The sequence below is a fragment of the Rhinatrema bivittatum genome, chromosome 3 (assembly GCF_901001135.1).
Source record: "Rhinatrema bivittatum chromosome 3, aRhiBiv1.1, whole genome shotgun sequence".
Taxonomy (NCBI): Eukaryota; Metazoa; Chordata; class Amphibia; order Gymnophiona; family Rhinatrematidae; genus Rhinatrema; species Rhinatrema bivittatum.
This window is the reverse complement of record NC_042617.1, coordinates 433,489,590-433,501,625: the sequence shown is the minus strand read 5'-3', so window position 1 is coordinate 433,501,625 and position 12,036 is coordinate 433,489,590. Positions and strand designations below refer to the sequence as shown.

The window sequence follows — 12,036 nt, the reverse complement described above, 5'->3', positions numbered from 1 at the left end:
GGGAAGGGAGGGGAAGGTGGGGGGAGGGCGAAGGAAAGTTCCCTCCGAGGCCGCTCCGATTTCGGAGCGGCCTCGGAGAGAACAGAGGCAGGCTGCGTGGCTCGGCGCGCTCAGGCTGCCAATTTTGGGCAGTCTTGCGTGCGCCGACCCCGGATTTTAATGGATACGCACAGCTACACGCGTATCTATTGAAATCCCGCGAACAAGAGTACGCATGTGAACAGATTTATAAAATCTGCCCCCTTATTTGTAATAGGGTGCACTATTTTCCCAAAAACAAAATATGTTAGAAATATTTATTTATTTATTTATTTTTGGTTTGTTTGAAACAAACAAATGGGCTCATTCATCACATTTTACACTTTTATTTTAAACAAATGCACATCTCTAGTACTCAAGTTATTTAACCTGTAGGATAGCATCTTAGAGAAAAAGAAAACCAAACATTTTTTGCTTAAATATTGTCTGAAAAATGTTTTAATATTGTATATCAAAAAATGTATTTATTTATTTAGATTTTTAATGCTGTCTTTCCATCAAATGCTCTAGGTGGGATAACAACAATAACGTTTGGTGTTTTAGAGTCAGGAATTTTTGGCATTACATAGCAATTACTAATCACATGAAGGTCAAACACCCAGTCCAAATATGTAATGGTAGTATGCAGTCATTTATAAATTTAATTTATGAATGAAGTGCCTGGCTTTTTTGTTTTTTACTTTGCGTACTTTAGTAGTTGGATTTAACAAAGAGCCTGTAGTAGCCAAGGACATCCATTGTTCCAAGATGTGAATGCATATGGATCTTGCTTATTATAGACTGTGGTGCAAAATTTAACAAAATGTGGTAACATTTATTGCTTAAACTTAGGGAAGGAAGCTTTCAAGCAACTATGCACAGTGGCATATACACACGCATATGGCTGCTCATAAATCTACAATAGTATTTTATAAACTGTGGGCCGGATTTTAAAAAGGGATACGCGCATAAGGTACGCGCGTAACCCTTTCAAAACCCCCCTGCGTGCTCCGAGCCTATTTTGCATAGGCTCGGCGGTGTGCACAAGCCCCGGGACGTGCGTAAGTCCTGGGGCTTGCAAAAAGGGGCAGTCGGGGGCGTGGCTAGGGGGCGTAGCATCGGTTCGGGGGCGTGTTTGGGGGGGGGCGTGTGGCAGTCCGGGGGCGTGGCCGAGTGCCCCGACACAGCGGCCTGTGTCGGGGCCTGCTGCGCCAGAAGACAGCCGGCGCACATAAGTTACTACTGCCTGGAGGCAGTAGTAACTTTTGGAATAAAGGTGGAGGGGGGGGGGGTTAGATAGGGCCGGGAGTAGGGATGTGAATCGTTTTCCATATCGTCTTAACGATAGAAATCGTGTGGCAGGGCAAGAAAATCGTCTTAGGCACGATTTTTTAGTTAAAAAATCGTTAAAAATCGTTTTTTCCGATTAGTGCGCACTAACTCGAGTTAGTGCGCACTAACGGGAGTTAGTGCGCACTAACTGAAAATGATACAATTTGACACTTTTCTGGTCAGTTAAGGTCAGTTTAGGAATGAATATGTATTCCTATTGGCTGCCCTCTTATTTATTCATGTTACCAAGTTTCCTACTGACAGTATATGGGGGATGGGAAATGGAAACAGTTGGTAGCTTGACAAAACAAGTAATGTGATCAGTCAATGTGACTAGAACTTGTGCCCTAACCCTGATACCAGGGGTATTGTGATCTTCCTGCACACAGTGCCCTATCCCTATTAATACCAGGAGTGTTGTGATCTTCCTGCACACAGTGCCCTATCCCTAATACCAGGGGTGTTGTGATCTTCCTGCACACAGTGCCCTATTCCTGATACTGGGGGTGTTGTGATCTTCCTGCACACAGTGCCCTATTCCTGATACCGGGGGTGTTGTGATCTTCTTGCACACATCCCGGTATCAGGGATAGGGCACTGCATGCAGGAAGATCACAACACTCCTGGTATTAATAGGGATAGGGCACTGCATGCAGGAAGATCACAACACTCCTGGTATTAATAGGGATAGGTCACTGCATGCAGGAAGATCACAACACCCCTGGTATCAGGGATAGGGCACTGTGTGCAGGAAGATCACAATACCCCGGAGGAGTGAGGGTCAGGCAGCTCCCCCCTGTCTGTGAAGCCAGCCTCTCACTAGTAATGCAGGGAGGGAGCTGTCTCAGACTTCACCATCCTCCCCCCCCCCTCACCCACACACCATTCACTAGCTGGGACATGGGGGAAGTCAGGAGTGAGGGTCAGGCAGCTCCTCCCTGTCTGTGAAGCCAGTCTCTCACTAGTAATGCAGGGAGGGAGCTGTCTCAGACTTCACCATCCTCCCCCCCCCCCCCACCCACACACCATTCACTAGCTGGGACATGGGGGAAGTCAGGAGTGAGGGTCAGGCAGCTCCCCCCTGTCTGTGAAGCCAGCCTCTCACTAGTAATGCAGGGAGGGAGCTGTCTCAGACTTCACCATCCTCCCCCCCCCCTCACCCACACACCATTCACTAGCTGGGACATGGGGGAAGTCAGGAGTGAGGGTCAGGCAGCTCCCCCCTGTCTGTGAAGCCAGCCTCTCACTAGTAATGCAGGGAGGGAGCTGTCTCAGACTTCACCATCCTCCCCCCCCCCCTCACCCACACACCATTCACTAGCTGGGACATGGGGGAAGTCAGGAGTGAGGGTCAGGCAGCTCCCCCCTGTCTGTGAAGCCAGCCTCTCACTAGTAATGCAGGGAGGGAGCTGTCTCAGACTTCACCATCCTCCCCCCCCCCCTCACCCACACACCATTCACTAGCTGGGACATGGGGGAAGTCAGGAGTGAGGGTCAGGCAGCTCCCCCCTGTCTGTGAAGCCAGCCTCTCACTAGTAATGCAGGGAGGGAGCTGTCTCAGACTTCACCATCCTCCCCCCCCCTCACCCACACACCATTCACTAGCTGGGACATGGGGGAAGTCAGGAGTGAGGGTCAGGCAGCTCCCCCCTGTCTGTGAAGCCAGCCTCTCACTAGTAATGCAGGGAGGGAGCTGTCTCAGACTTCACCATCCTCCCCCCCCCCCCCTCACCCACACACCATTCACTAGCTGGGACATGGGGGAAGTCAGGAGTGAGGGTCAGGCAGCTCCCCCCTGTCTGTGAAGCCAGCCTCTCACTAGTAATGCAGGGAGGGAGCTGTCTCAGACTTCACCATCCTCCCCCCCCCCCTCACCCACACACCATTCACTAGCTGGGACATGGGGGAAGTCAGGAGTGAGGGTCAGGCAGCTCCCCCCTGTCTGTGAAGCCAGCCTCTCACTAGTAATGCAGGGAGGGAGCTGTCTCAGACTGGTATCAGGGTTAGGGCACTGTGTGCAGGAAGATCACAACACTCCTGGTATTAATAGGGATAGGGCACTGTAAGAGATGACTGTAGTAGATTGAATAAAGATCTGATGTTTCTGCTCTCCTCACACCAAACAAAAACAACACACAAGCAGAGAAGCCCTTCTTACAAAGCTGAGCTAGTGAGTTAAGTAGGAGGAAAAGTAAACATACTTGTGCCAGTGTGGCTACTTAAAAAATACACTTACCAACAATCAATTACATATATTTGAACTGTGTACAGTTCCAGCCAGGACCACCTTTCTAAAATGCACAGTGATTGGCAAATTCAACATGCACTAGCATTTCAGGTGCCTGCTAACAAAAATAATAAACAAACAAATTCTAGTCACGTGAGTGCTGATCATTACATTACTTTTTTTGTCAAGCTTCCAACTGTTTCCATTTCACATCCCCCCAACCATTACCTCAGTATTAGCCTTGGTAACATCAATAGATAAGAGCACAGCCAGCCAATAGGAATACATACATACATATTCATTCCTAAGTGACCTTTACTGACCTGGGAAGTGTGAACACTTTGTTTCATTTTCTGTTGGTGTTCGTTAGTTTCCAGTTCCATTTCCCATCCCCCCAACCATCACCTCAGTGGTAACCTTGGTAACATCAATAGATAAGAGGGCAGCCAGCCAATAGGAAACACATATTCATTCCTAACTGACCTTCAGTGACCTGGAAAGTGTTTATTTGTATCATTTTCAGTTAGTGCGCACTAAATCGAGTTAGTGCGCACTAACGGGGAGTTAGTGCGCACTAACTCGAGTTAGTGCGCACTAACACGATTTAACGATTTTTAACGATAAATCGTTAGAATTTCTATTGTATCGTGTTCTATAACGATTTAAGACGATATAAACATTATCGGACGATAATTTTAATCGTTGAAAAATGATTCACATCCCTAGCCGGGAGGGTGGGTTAGGTAGGGGAAGGTGCGGGGGGGTGGAAGGAAAGTTCCCTCCGAGGCCGCTCCAATTTCGGAGCGGCCTCGGAGGGAACGGGCAGTGCGCACAGGGCTCAGCGCGCGCAAGTTGCATAAATGTGCACCCCCTTGCGCGCGCCGACCCCGGATTTTATAAGATACGCGTGGCTACACGTGTATCTTATAAAATACGGTGTACTTTTGTTCGCGCCTGGTGTGCGAACAAAAGTACGCGCACGCAATCTTTTTTAAAATGTACCTCTGTGTATATCAAATACACTCATATTATAAAATACGCATATCTTTACCCCAAAACATACATGCTTATGTATGCTTAGGTACAGCGCATTGAAAGCAAATATTTCAATACATTGAATACATGTACTTTTCCTACCTATTTTAAAAATATACATTTGTAAATTTTACATGCGAAAATAAAGTAGGATTTATTCATGTACTACCTTATTTTTTGCACATAAGTTGGCATATTTTAAAACATGCACACAATGGAAATTAACCAGTTTGCTAATTACTCTACCAGCTCACCCAATCCTTCAGATCGTCGAGACCTTCCTGGTTCTTCAGCCTGAACTCCCCCAGTCCACCATACCTCTCACCCAACCAATAATACAGAATAAACAAGTCTATTATCAATTATGCCAAATAATTGGCAGGTATAAAATTACATAAGTAAGTTCCCACATGAATTCTTTTAAAACAGCAACATATATGCATAACTGTTGACCCCACCCTATAAACTACATAGATCACCCATTTTTTATGCACGCATATTAGCACAAAATGCAAAGTATGCACATACTATTGACTTTTAAAAAATACTGATAATGAAGTGAACTTTAAGACCCATGTGCTGACTTCATGGTACAGTCCCATCCTGCCCATGCCCCACCCAGCCACACTCACACCCTGCCCCTATGCATGTACAGGGAGATATGTGGGTCCGAGTCACGTGAGTATCTCACGGGTTTGCCATGCACAAGCCTTTCAAATTTGACCAGTATTTGAGTACAGGCTACTTACATGTGTATGTATATGTTCATTTTTACATGCAGAACTCTTTGAAAATTTCTGCCACATCTTACTGCTAGGAAGAAAGACCAAATTTTGCTTACTGTGGTATTATCACCAGGCAAGTCTTTGTGCGTTATAAGATTTCTCAAAAGTTAGTCTCATTAAATTATGTTTATGATATATGCCATGTAATGGAATCCACCAAGTCTAGAATATGAATTTGAACAATGAAAAATATGCAGTGTCTTATGTTTTCACAGAGTTTCTAGCAAAAAATCCAATGAAATTTGGCTGTTGATAAAAATTATTGTTTTGTTTATCCCTATTCCCAAAGTATCAGACATATGCACATATATCTTAAAAACATAAGAAGTGCCATGCTGGGTCAGCCTGAGGTCCATTGAGCCCAGCATCCTGTCTCTGAAAGAGGCGAGTCTGGGTCATAAGTATCTGGCAGATCCCCAATAGTTGATCTATTTCTTGTATCTCAATCCAAGGAATAAACCCTGGTTTTTCCAAGTGTTCTTGGCTAATAACTATTTCTGGACTTTTCCTTCAGGAACTTGTCCAACCCTCTTTTGAACCCCACTATGGGGCCAATGCAATAAAACCTACACTAAAATCAGAGTTAAATTTTAGCATGTGTTTTGCTTAACATGTGCATTAAAAACAGGGTTCCCTGTGGGATGCACAAAGCTAATAAGATAGATGCAAATAGGGCAGGAATAAAAAATGCATGCTAAAGGGAAAAAACATACTAAAATGTGAGTTAACCTCAAAAACACCATCCGAATACTGAAAATTGCATTTAAAAGAGTTTTACAAGAGTATGGAGTTAGGTACATGAGGTTTGAAAGAGTACAACCAAGTCAATCTTGCATGCAAGGTTGGCACTGAGCATCCTGACTTGGGAACAATCTCACATGCAAAGCTATTTGGGTATGGCATGACAAGTGAAATCAAAGCTCTCTAAAGCATACACCTACAGTCAAACGATATGCGCTTTGGTGCAGTGACTCTCTAAGGATTGTAGTTGCCATGTCCCACCCACTGAGGGCTCAGGCTCATGCAATCAGGACTACCTGACATCAGAAGAAAAGGCCTGCAGGATGGTCATCGTGGTTCCCATTCTGCAGTTTTCATGGACCCCATCCTGTGGCATCTGAAGAAGATACCTGTTTGTGTATGTGTATGTGTGTTTGTGGGAGCCTGTGTGTGTGTGTGTGTGTGTGTGTGTGTATGTTCATATGTGTGAATTCATAAATGTGTGCATGTACGTGCATGTATATGTGTGTGTGTGAATTTATGTATGTTTGTGTCTGTGTGTGTGTGCTTATGTGTATGCCGATGTGTGTCTGCCCATGCCTGTGTGTGGGAGCCTGAAGGACAGGGCTTTGCAGACAGAGCATAGTAGTGAAAAATACTCAGCGTTGCTTGGGTTGTTTAATTCACAACTGATGTCAATTTTCAAACCAAAAAAAGTGGAAAAGATAAATGTTATTTTAATGTATTAAAATAAAAGAAGAGCTTCTGTGCATGTGTATAAGTGTGTGTGTGTGTGTGTGTGTGTGTGTATATATGGGTGCCTGAGAAATAGGACTTTGCAGACAGAGCATATTGTCTTTGCACAGTGCACATTCCATTGTTCAGGGTGCCATTTGGTGGCCAAAACAGACACAAATGTGTGACTGACTGACACAAGTCTTATATATATATATTTTTAAATTTATTATTTATTGAGTTATAACATTTAAACACAAATTATATAATCCATGAATTCAGGAAATAATAACAATAATCAAATTTATCATACACATACACACAGTTATCTAGCCCACATCTAAGAGGAATAGGAGAATCAAACCTGCTGTATGTCTACCATTTTCTAATACAAGCTTTTACCCCTTACCTATCCTTAAGTATTAAGTAATAGGCTACTTTTGAAAATTATCCCTTAAAAAATGTTCCAATTGCAAAGGGTCCAGAAAAACAAATTTATTATTCTGATATGTTATCAGACACTTGCAGGGAAATCTGAGGAAAAAGCTAGCTCCCAATTCCAGGGCTAGTTGTTTAAAAGAAAGAAAATGTTTTTTAGATTCTTGAGTTGCACGAGAAACATCTGGGAAAGCTTTTATCTTTTGTCCACAAAATGTAAATTCTTTATTTTGGAAATATTTTGAAAAGAACAAGTCTTTATCCTGCTTTAGAGAAAAAGAAACTAACAGCTTTGCTCTTGTAGGAATATTGTTTATGGAGTCTTCCAAAAAAGTGGAGACCCCAGGACTTTCCAGAATATCTATACCCCTCTCCTGCGATTGGATTGTCCTTTTTTTTTGGCAAATAATACAACTTGGATATAACCAAGATTTTCTCAGAGTCAAAGGATAATACTTCAGTAACATACTTTTTAAACAATTCTATAGGTAACAACAATCTAGAAAAAGGAAAGTTCAATAAACGTAACTTGAACAATCTTAATTCATTTCCTAAAGAATCTATCTGATTATGAAGCATCAAGTTATCTTTAATAAACAATATATTAGTAGCCTGAAAAGCGTTTATTTGTGGGTTCAACATAGCAACTGAAAGCTCTACATTACTGATCCTAGCTTCTCGATCCACAAACTTTGCTCTAGTTTCAACTGAAAAAGTATGTATCTGAGATACCGATCTAGATAGCTTATTATCAATTTTAGCAATCAGTCTCCAGACATCCAATAATGTTACATTCTCTGGTTCCAGACAAAAAAGGCACCTCTTATGTGTTTACTAGAGTTGTGGCTCAAAATAAATATATACTAGATACAGTATACAACAATGCACCCAGCTTATATGTAGATGCCACATCAGCGAGCCTGCCGACATGTTCAATCTGAAGGTCCTGAACCGTCCGGTCTACACATCATTTGCGGCTTGATAGCTGTAGTCTGTGTTAAAATCAAAATAAATTTTAAAATCTTAAATTGCCTCAAAAGAGCTTGTCTCTTGTATAGAATTCAATTGTATCTTCCGACTAGCCCGGCAGCCACCTGCCGGTTATACTTAAGTTCTCTCTGCATCTGTCCCAGTTGTATGGTCGAGGGTGACCCAAAAAATATGCAATCAGCTGTTTGAAATATTTAGTAATGCGGCAACATTAGCCTGCTTGAAGAGTTCACTGAAATTCATATGCACCCCGACTGTACCAATTTAGCCAACCCGACAGCGGCCAGTGTTTCGCTGTGGGACTGCAGCTTCATCAGGGGTCGATATCTGGGGAACAAATGTATGACCGTCGGAATTCACAATTATTTTCAAAACAGACAATGTACTTAACTGAAATCTGTGTTGACAAGCCAACCTGCTGATAGTGAACCAATGGTCTCACATCGATATCTTCAGATCAGGACAGAGACCGCTATACTCAGACATTGTTGATTAAATAGCCCACGGAATTCTCATCGGGGTGATGTGACATCACGTCATTGTCATGGCAACCATGTAAACAAAATGACCCAAAAACTGTAAATCACTAGTATTCTCAGTAGTTAATCAACTTTATAATGCTATAAATAATCTAAAATAGAAATCTAATGTCTGCTATTGGTAGAATGGGACGTCTGGGTGAACTGAGGGGAGTTCAGAGTGAAGAACTTGAGGGTTTAAATGACCTGGAGAAGGAATGGGTGAATTGGTGGTGGTATTAGCAAACTGGTGATTTCAATTATGCATAAGCGCATGTTTTAAAATATACCAACTTCCATGTATAAATCAGGGTTTTACACAAGTGCTTTATTTTTCATGCGTAAAATATATTTGCATATGTTTATAAAATAGGTATAAAAAGTATGTGCTCTCTATGCATTGCAGCTATATGCGTGCATATCCAAACATGTGCACGCTTGTTAAGGATAAACATATGTGCATTTTATGATTTGTGCATACTGTTGCGATCCTGCTTACGGCAGGGCCACAAGCAGGCTCTTACCTTCGGCCCGGAGGCCGTGAACCAGGGGCCTTGCCTGAAACCTGGAGCCGCCAATGCCTTCAGTGCTCCATGGCCCGGGAGGGCCTTATTCTCGACCTTGGCTGTGGATGGTGCCACCTTCAGCTCCTTCTCTGGTGGCCGGACACCACCACCACTCGTCGGGGCCTTCCCTGAGGCCCAGCTTCCTCCACTCCGTCTCCTCAGCGGCAAGCATGGCCGCTGTCCAAGGTCCTGCCCCCTCTACCTAGGGGGTGTGGCTGCGGCTTCTCTCTATATTTAAAGGACCAGCAGAGAGTGGTTCCTCTGGTTCCTCCTGAACTTCTCCCAGGGAGTTGCCAACTTCCAGCCCTATAAAAGGGTTCTTCAATCAGTTGCAACTTGCTTCGGCAAGGGGCTAGTCCTCCCAAGGACTCCTCTTCTCCAGCTCCTAACCAGGCCTCCTGATCTTCGCCCATGGACTTCCTGTATCTTCTTGGTCTCTGCCCTGATGTTCCGTGATCCTCCTGATGTTCCGTGATCTTCCTGATGTTCCATGATGTCCCAGGTTCCATGATGTTCCATGATGTTCCAAGTTCTGTAGGACCCATGCCTCCAGAGAGTCCCTGCTTTTAATCCAAACTTCCAAGTTCCAAGTTTTATCGTCCTTCCAAGCCCCAACTTTGGAGGATCCAAAGAGTCATTGCAACCCTGTGCTAAGAGACTTCTTGAGCCTTTCCCGCTCTCCTCGTGGTCTGTGACCAGCCATCTGGCTGTGCATAGAGTAAAGGGGACAGTGGGGTCCATGACCAGCTCCACATGCTGTGTAGGGCGCCTGAGGGTCTTCCTCATCCCTCCTTGTTCCTGTCTTCGTCTCAGCTTCTCATCAGTGTCTTCGTTACAAGTTCCACATCTACGTTCCAAGCTCCACGGTCTACATTCCAAGTTCCATGTCTACGTTCCACGTTCCAGTGTCTACGTTCCAAGCTCCACGTCTACAATCCACGCTCCTGACTCCTAGACTTGGATTGTTCACACCGCAAGGGCACACCTTCTCCTTGTCCCACGCTGGAGAGTTCCTGGTTGCGCTCCATCCCATCTTCAGCGTAACTGAATTGCCAAGCCTTAAGCATCCCGAGCTCAAGGCCGACGTAAGCTCCAACACATACCTGATATGTGCAGGTTATAAAATACTGTAGTAGTTCTCCTTATGGCCATATACACATGTATATGGGGCCACACAGGAGTTTTTGAAAATTACTGTCTAAAAAGTGAATTTTGAAAGTGTGGCGCGCTGATCGAATTTTAAAAGCCGCTCAGATGGCAGTATTTCTCCCACTGCACGCACACCTCACATGTTTTAAAAAAGAAGCGTTTTAAAAAAGAAGCATGGTATGGACAGAGCATGGGCATTTTGGGATGTGGCCAAGAGATATCCATATACTAATACACCCTTGCACACACCCAGGTCCACTGCTGCGTAAGTTTACTTCTGCTAGGGAGGAGGTATAAGTTTTTAAAAAATTAAAATCAGCTATTTCTGCCAGGTTTAAAAGATCTAGGATAGCTGGGGGGAGTATAGACTATCAAACTAGGGGAGTTTGGAGGACCATGCTATTAACTGAGTGAACTGGTGGATGAACTGGTGAAACTGGCAATGGCGTGGACACATACCCATTATAAAATACCCTGACTTATGTGGTAGAATTGGGATTTGCACACCAAGGCATGCACCTACTGAAAATTGGGTGCATATGTGCACGCAGCCAGACAATACTATAATGTGTATGCATATGTGCATAAAAGTTATAAAATGGCCATGTATCTATGTGCCCACATGGCACGTGTGCATGTGGGCTCGTATGCAAAGTGGCACGTGTGCAAAGTGAGCCCACATGGCACATGAACGTTGCCATTGCTGAGCATAAGGAGGAATAGCTGATTAAGAAGTTAAGCATCAAAATAGCCCAGTTTTACTGGTACTGTGCTTAAAACTTCATTTTAGTAAAAAGCATTGGGTTATTGATACTAGTGGAAATAACAATATAAAGTTTAGTCTTCACTTAACTTTCCTACAGATTAATTTGAAATGCAATCCAATGACGCTTCAAATATTTATTCAAATAGGCTTTCAACCGCATCCCCTAGGATCACCTAGTCAATCAGATTCTCAGGATATCCAAAATGAATATGCATGAGAAATATTTGCATGCACTGTCTGGATTGTTTCCCATACTGGTTCTTAAGGCCCACCTATTATAAACATCCTGAAAACCAGATTGGCTGGATGTGCCTCAAGGACCAGTTTGGTAAAAAATAGCTTAACTTATGTGGGCGTAGACAAGTTGTTTTACCTTACATCGAAACAAGAAAACAGCATAACCAATTGAAGAAAGAGCTTGGAGTTTTGTTTTGTTTTTTGAAACACTGGAGTATTTTAAACAAGAAATTCATCCATTTTACCTTCTGGTATGTATGGTCGTGCATGCCTGCATTCAACACCCATGCATAGATCTGAAAAATAAAAAATCTCCTGATCAGAATCCATGCATCTTCTTAAGATATTTTCCACATTCGTGTTGATAGGACACCAAACAAAAATTTTATTGGAGGGGGGGAAACAGCACAGAGACACACAGATACACACAGACATAGCAATCATTTAAGCCTTCTTTCTTTCTGGAAAGTAGTTTATACTGGTATACTATATAATACAGTACTCTGACAGGCCCAAGTTA

General features: G+C 43.5%; 1 protein-coding gene and 1 long non-coding RNA gene across 2 annotated transcripts in view; one reads left to right on the top strand and one right to left on the bottom strand.

Moving 5' to 3' along the window:
* The window catches only part of MYT1L (myelin transcription factor 1 like), an 822,727-nt gene that overhangs the window by 5,200 nt on the left and 805,491 nt on the right, over positions 1 to 12,036 (top strand). The window lies entirely within an intron of this gene.
* LOC115088814 overlaps positions 1 to 12,036 on the bottom strand; it is a 104,433-nt gene that overhangs the window by 61,382 nt on the left and 31,015 nt on the right. The window contains exon 2 of the long non-coding RNA XR_003855904.1: positions 11,762 to 11,812. This is a non-coding gene — a long non-coding RNA (uncharacterized LOC115088814). The remainder of the gene's footprint in view (positions 1 to 11,761; positions 11,813 to 12,036) is intronic.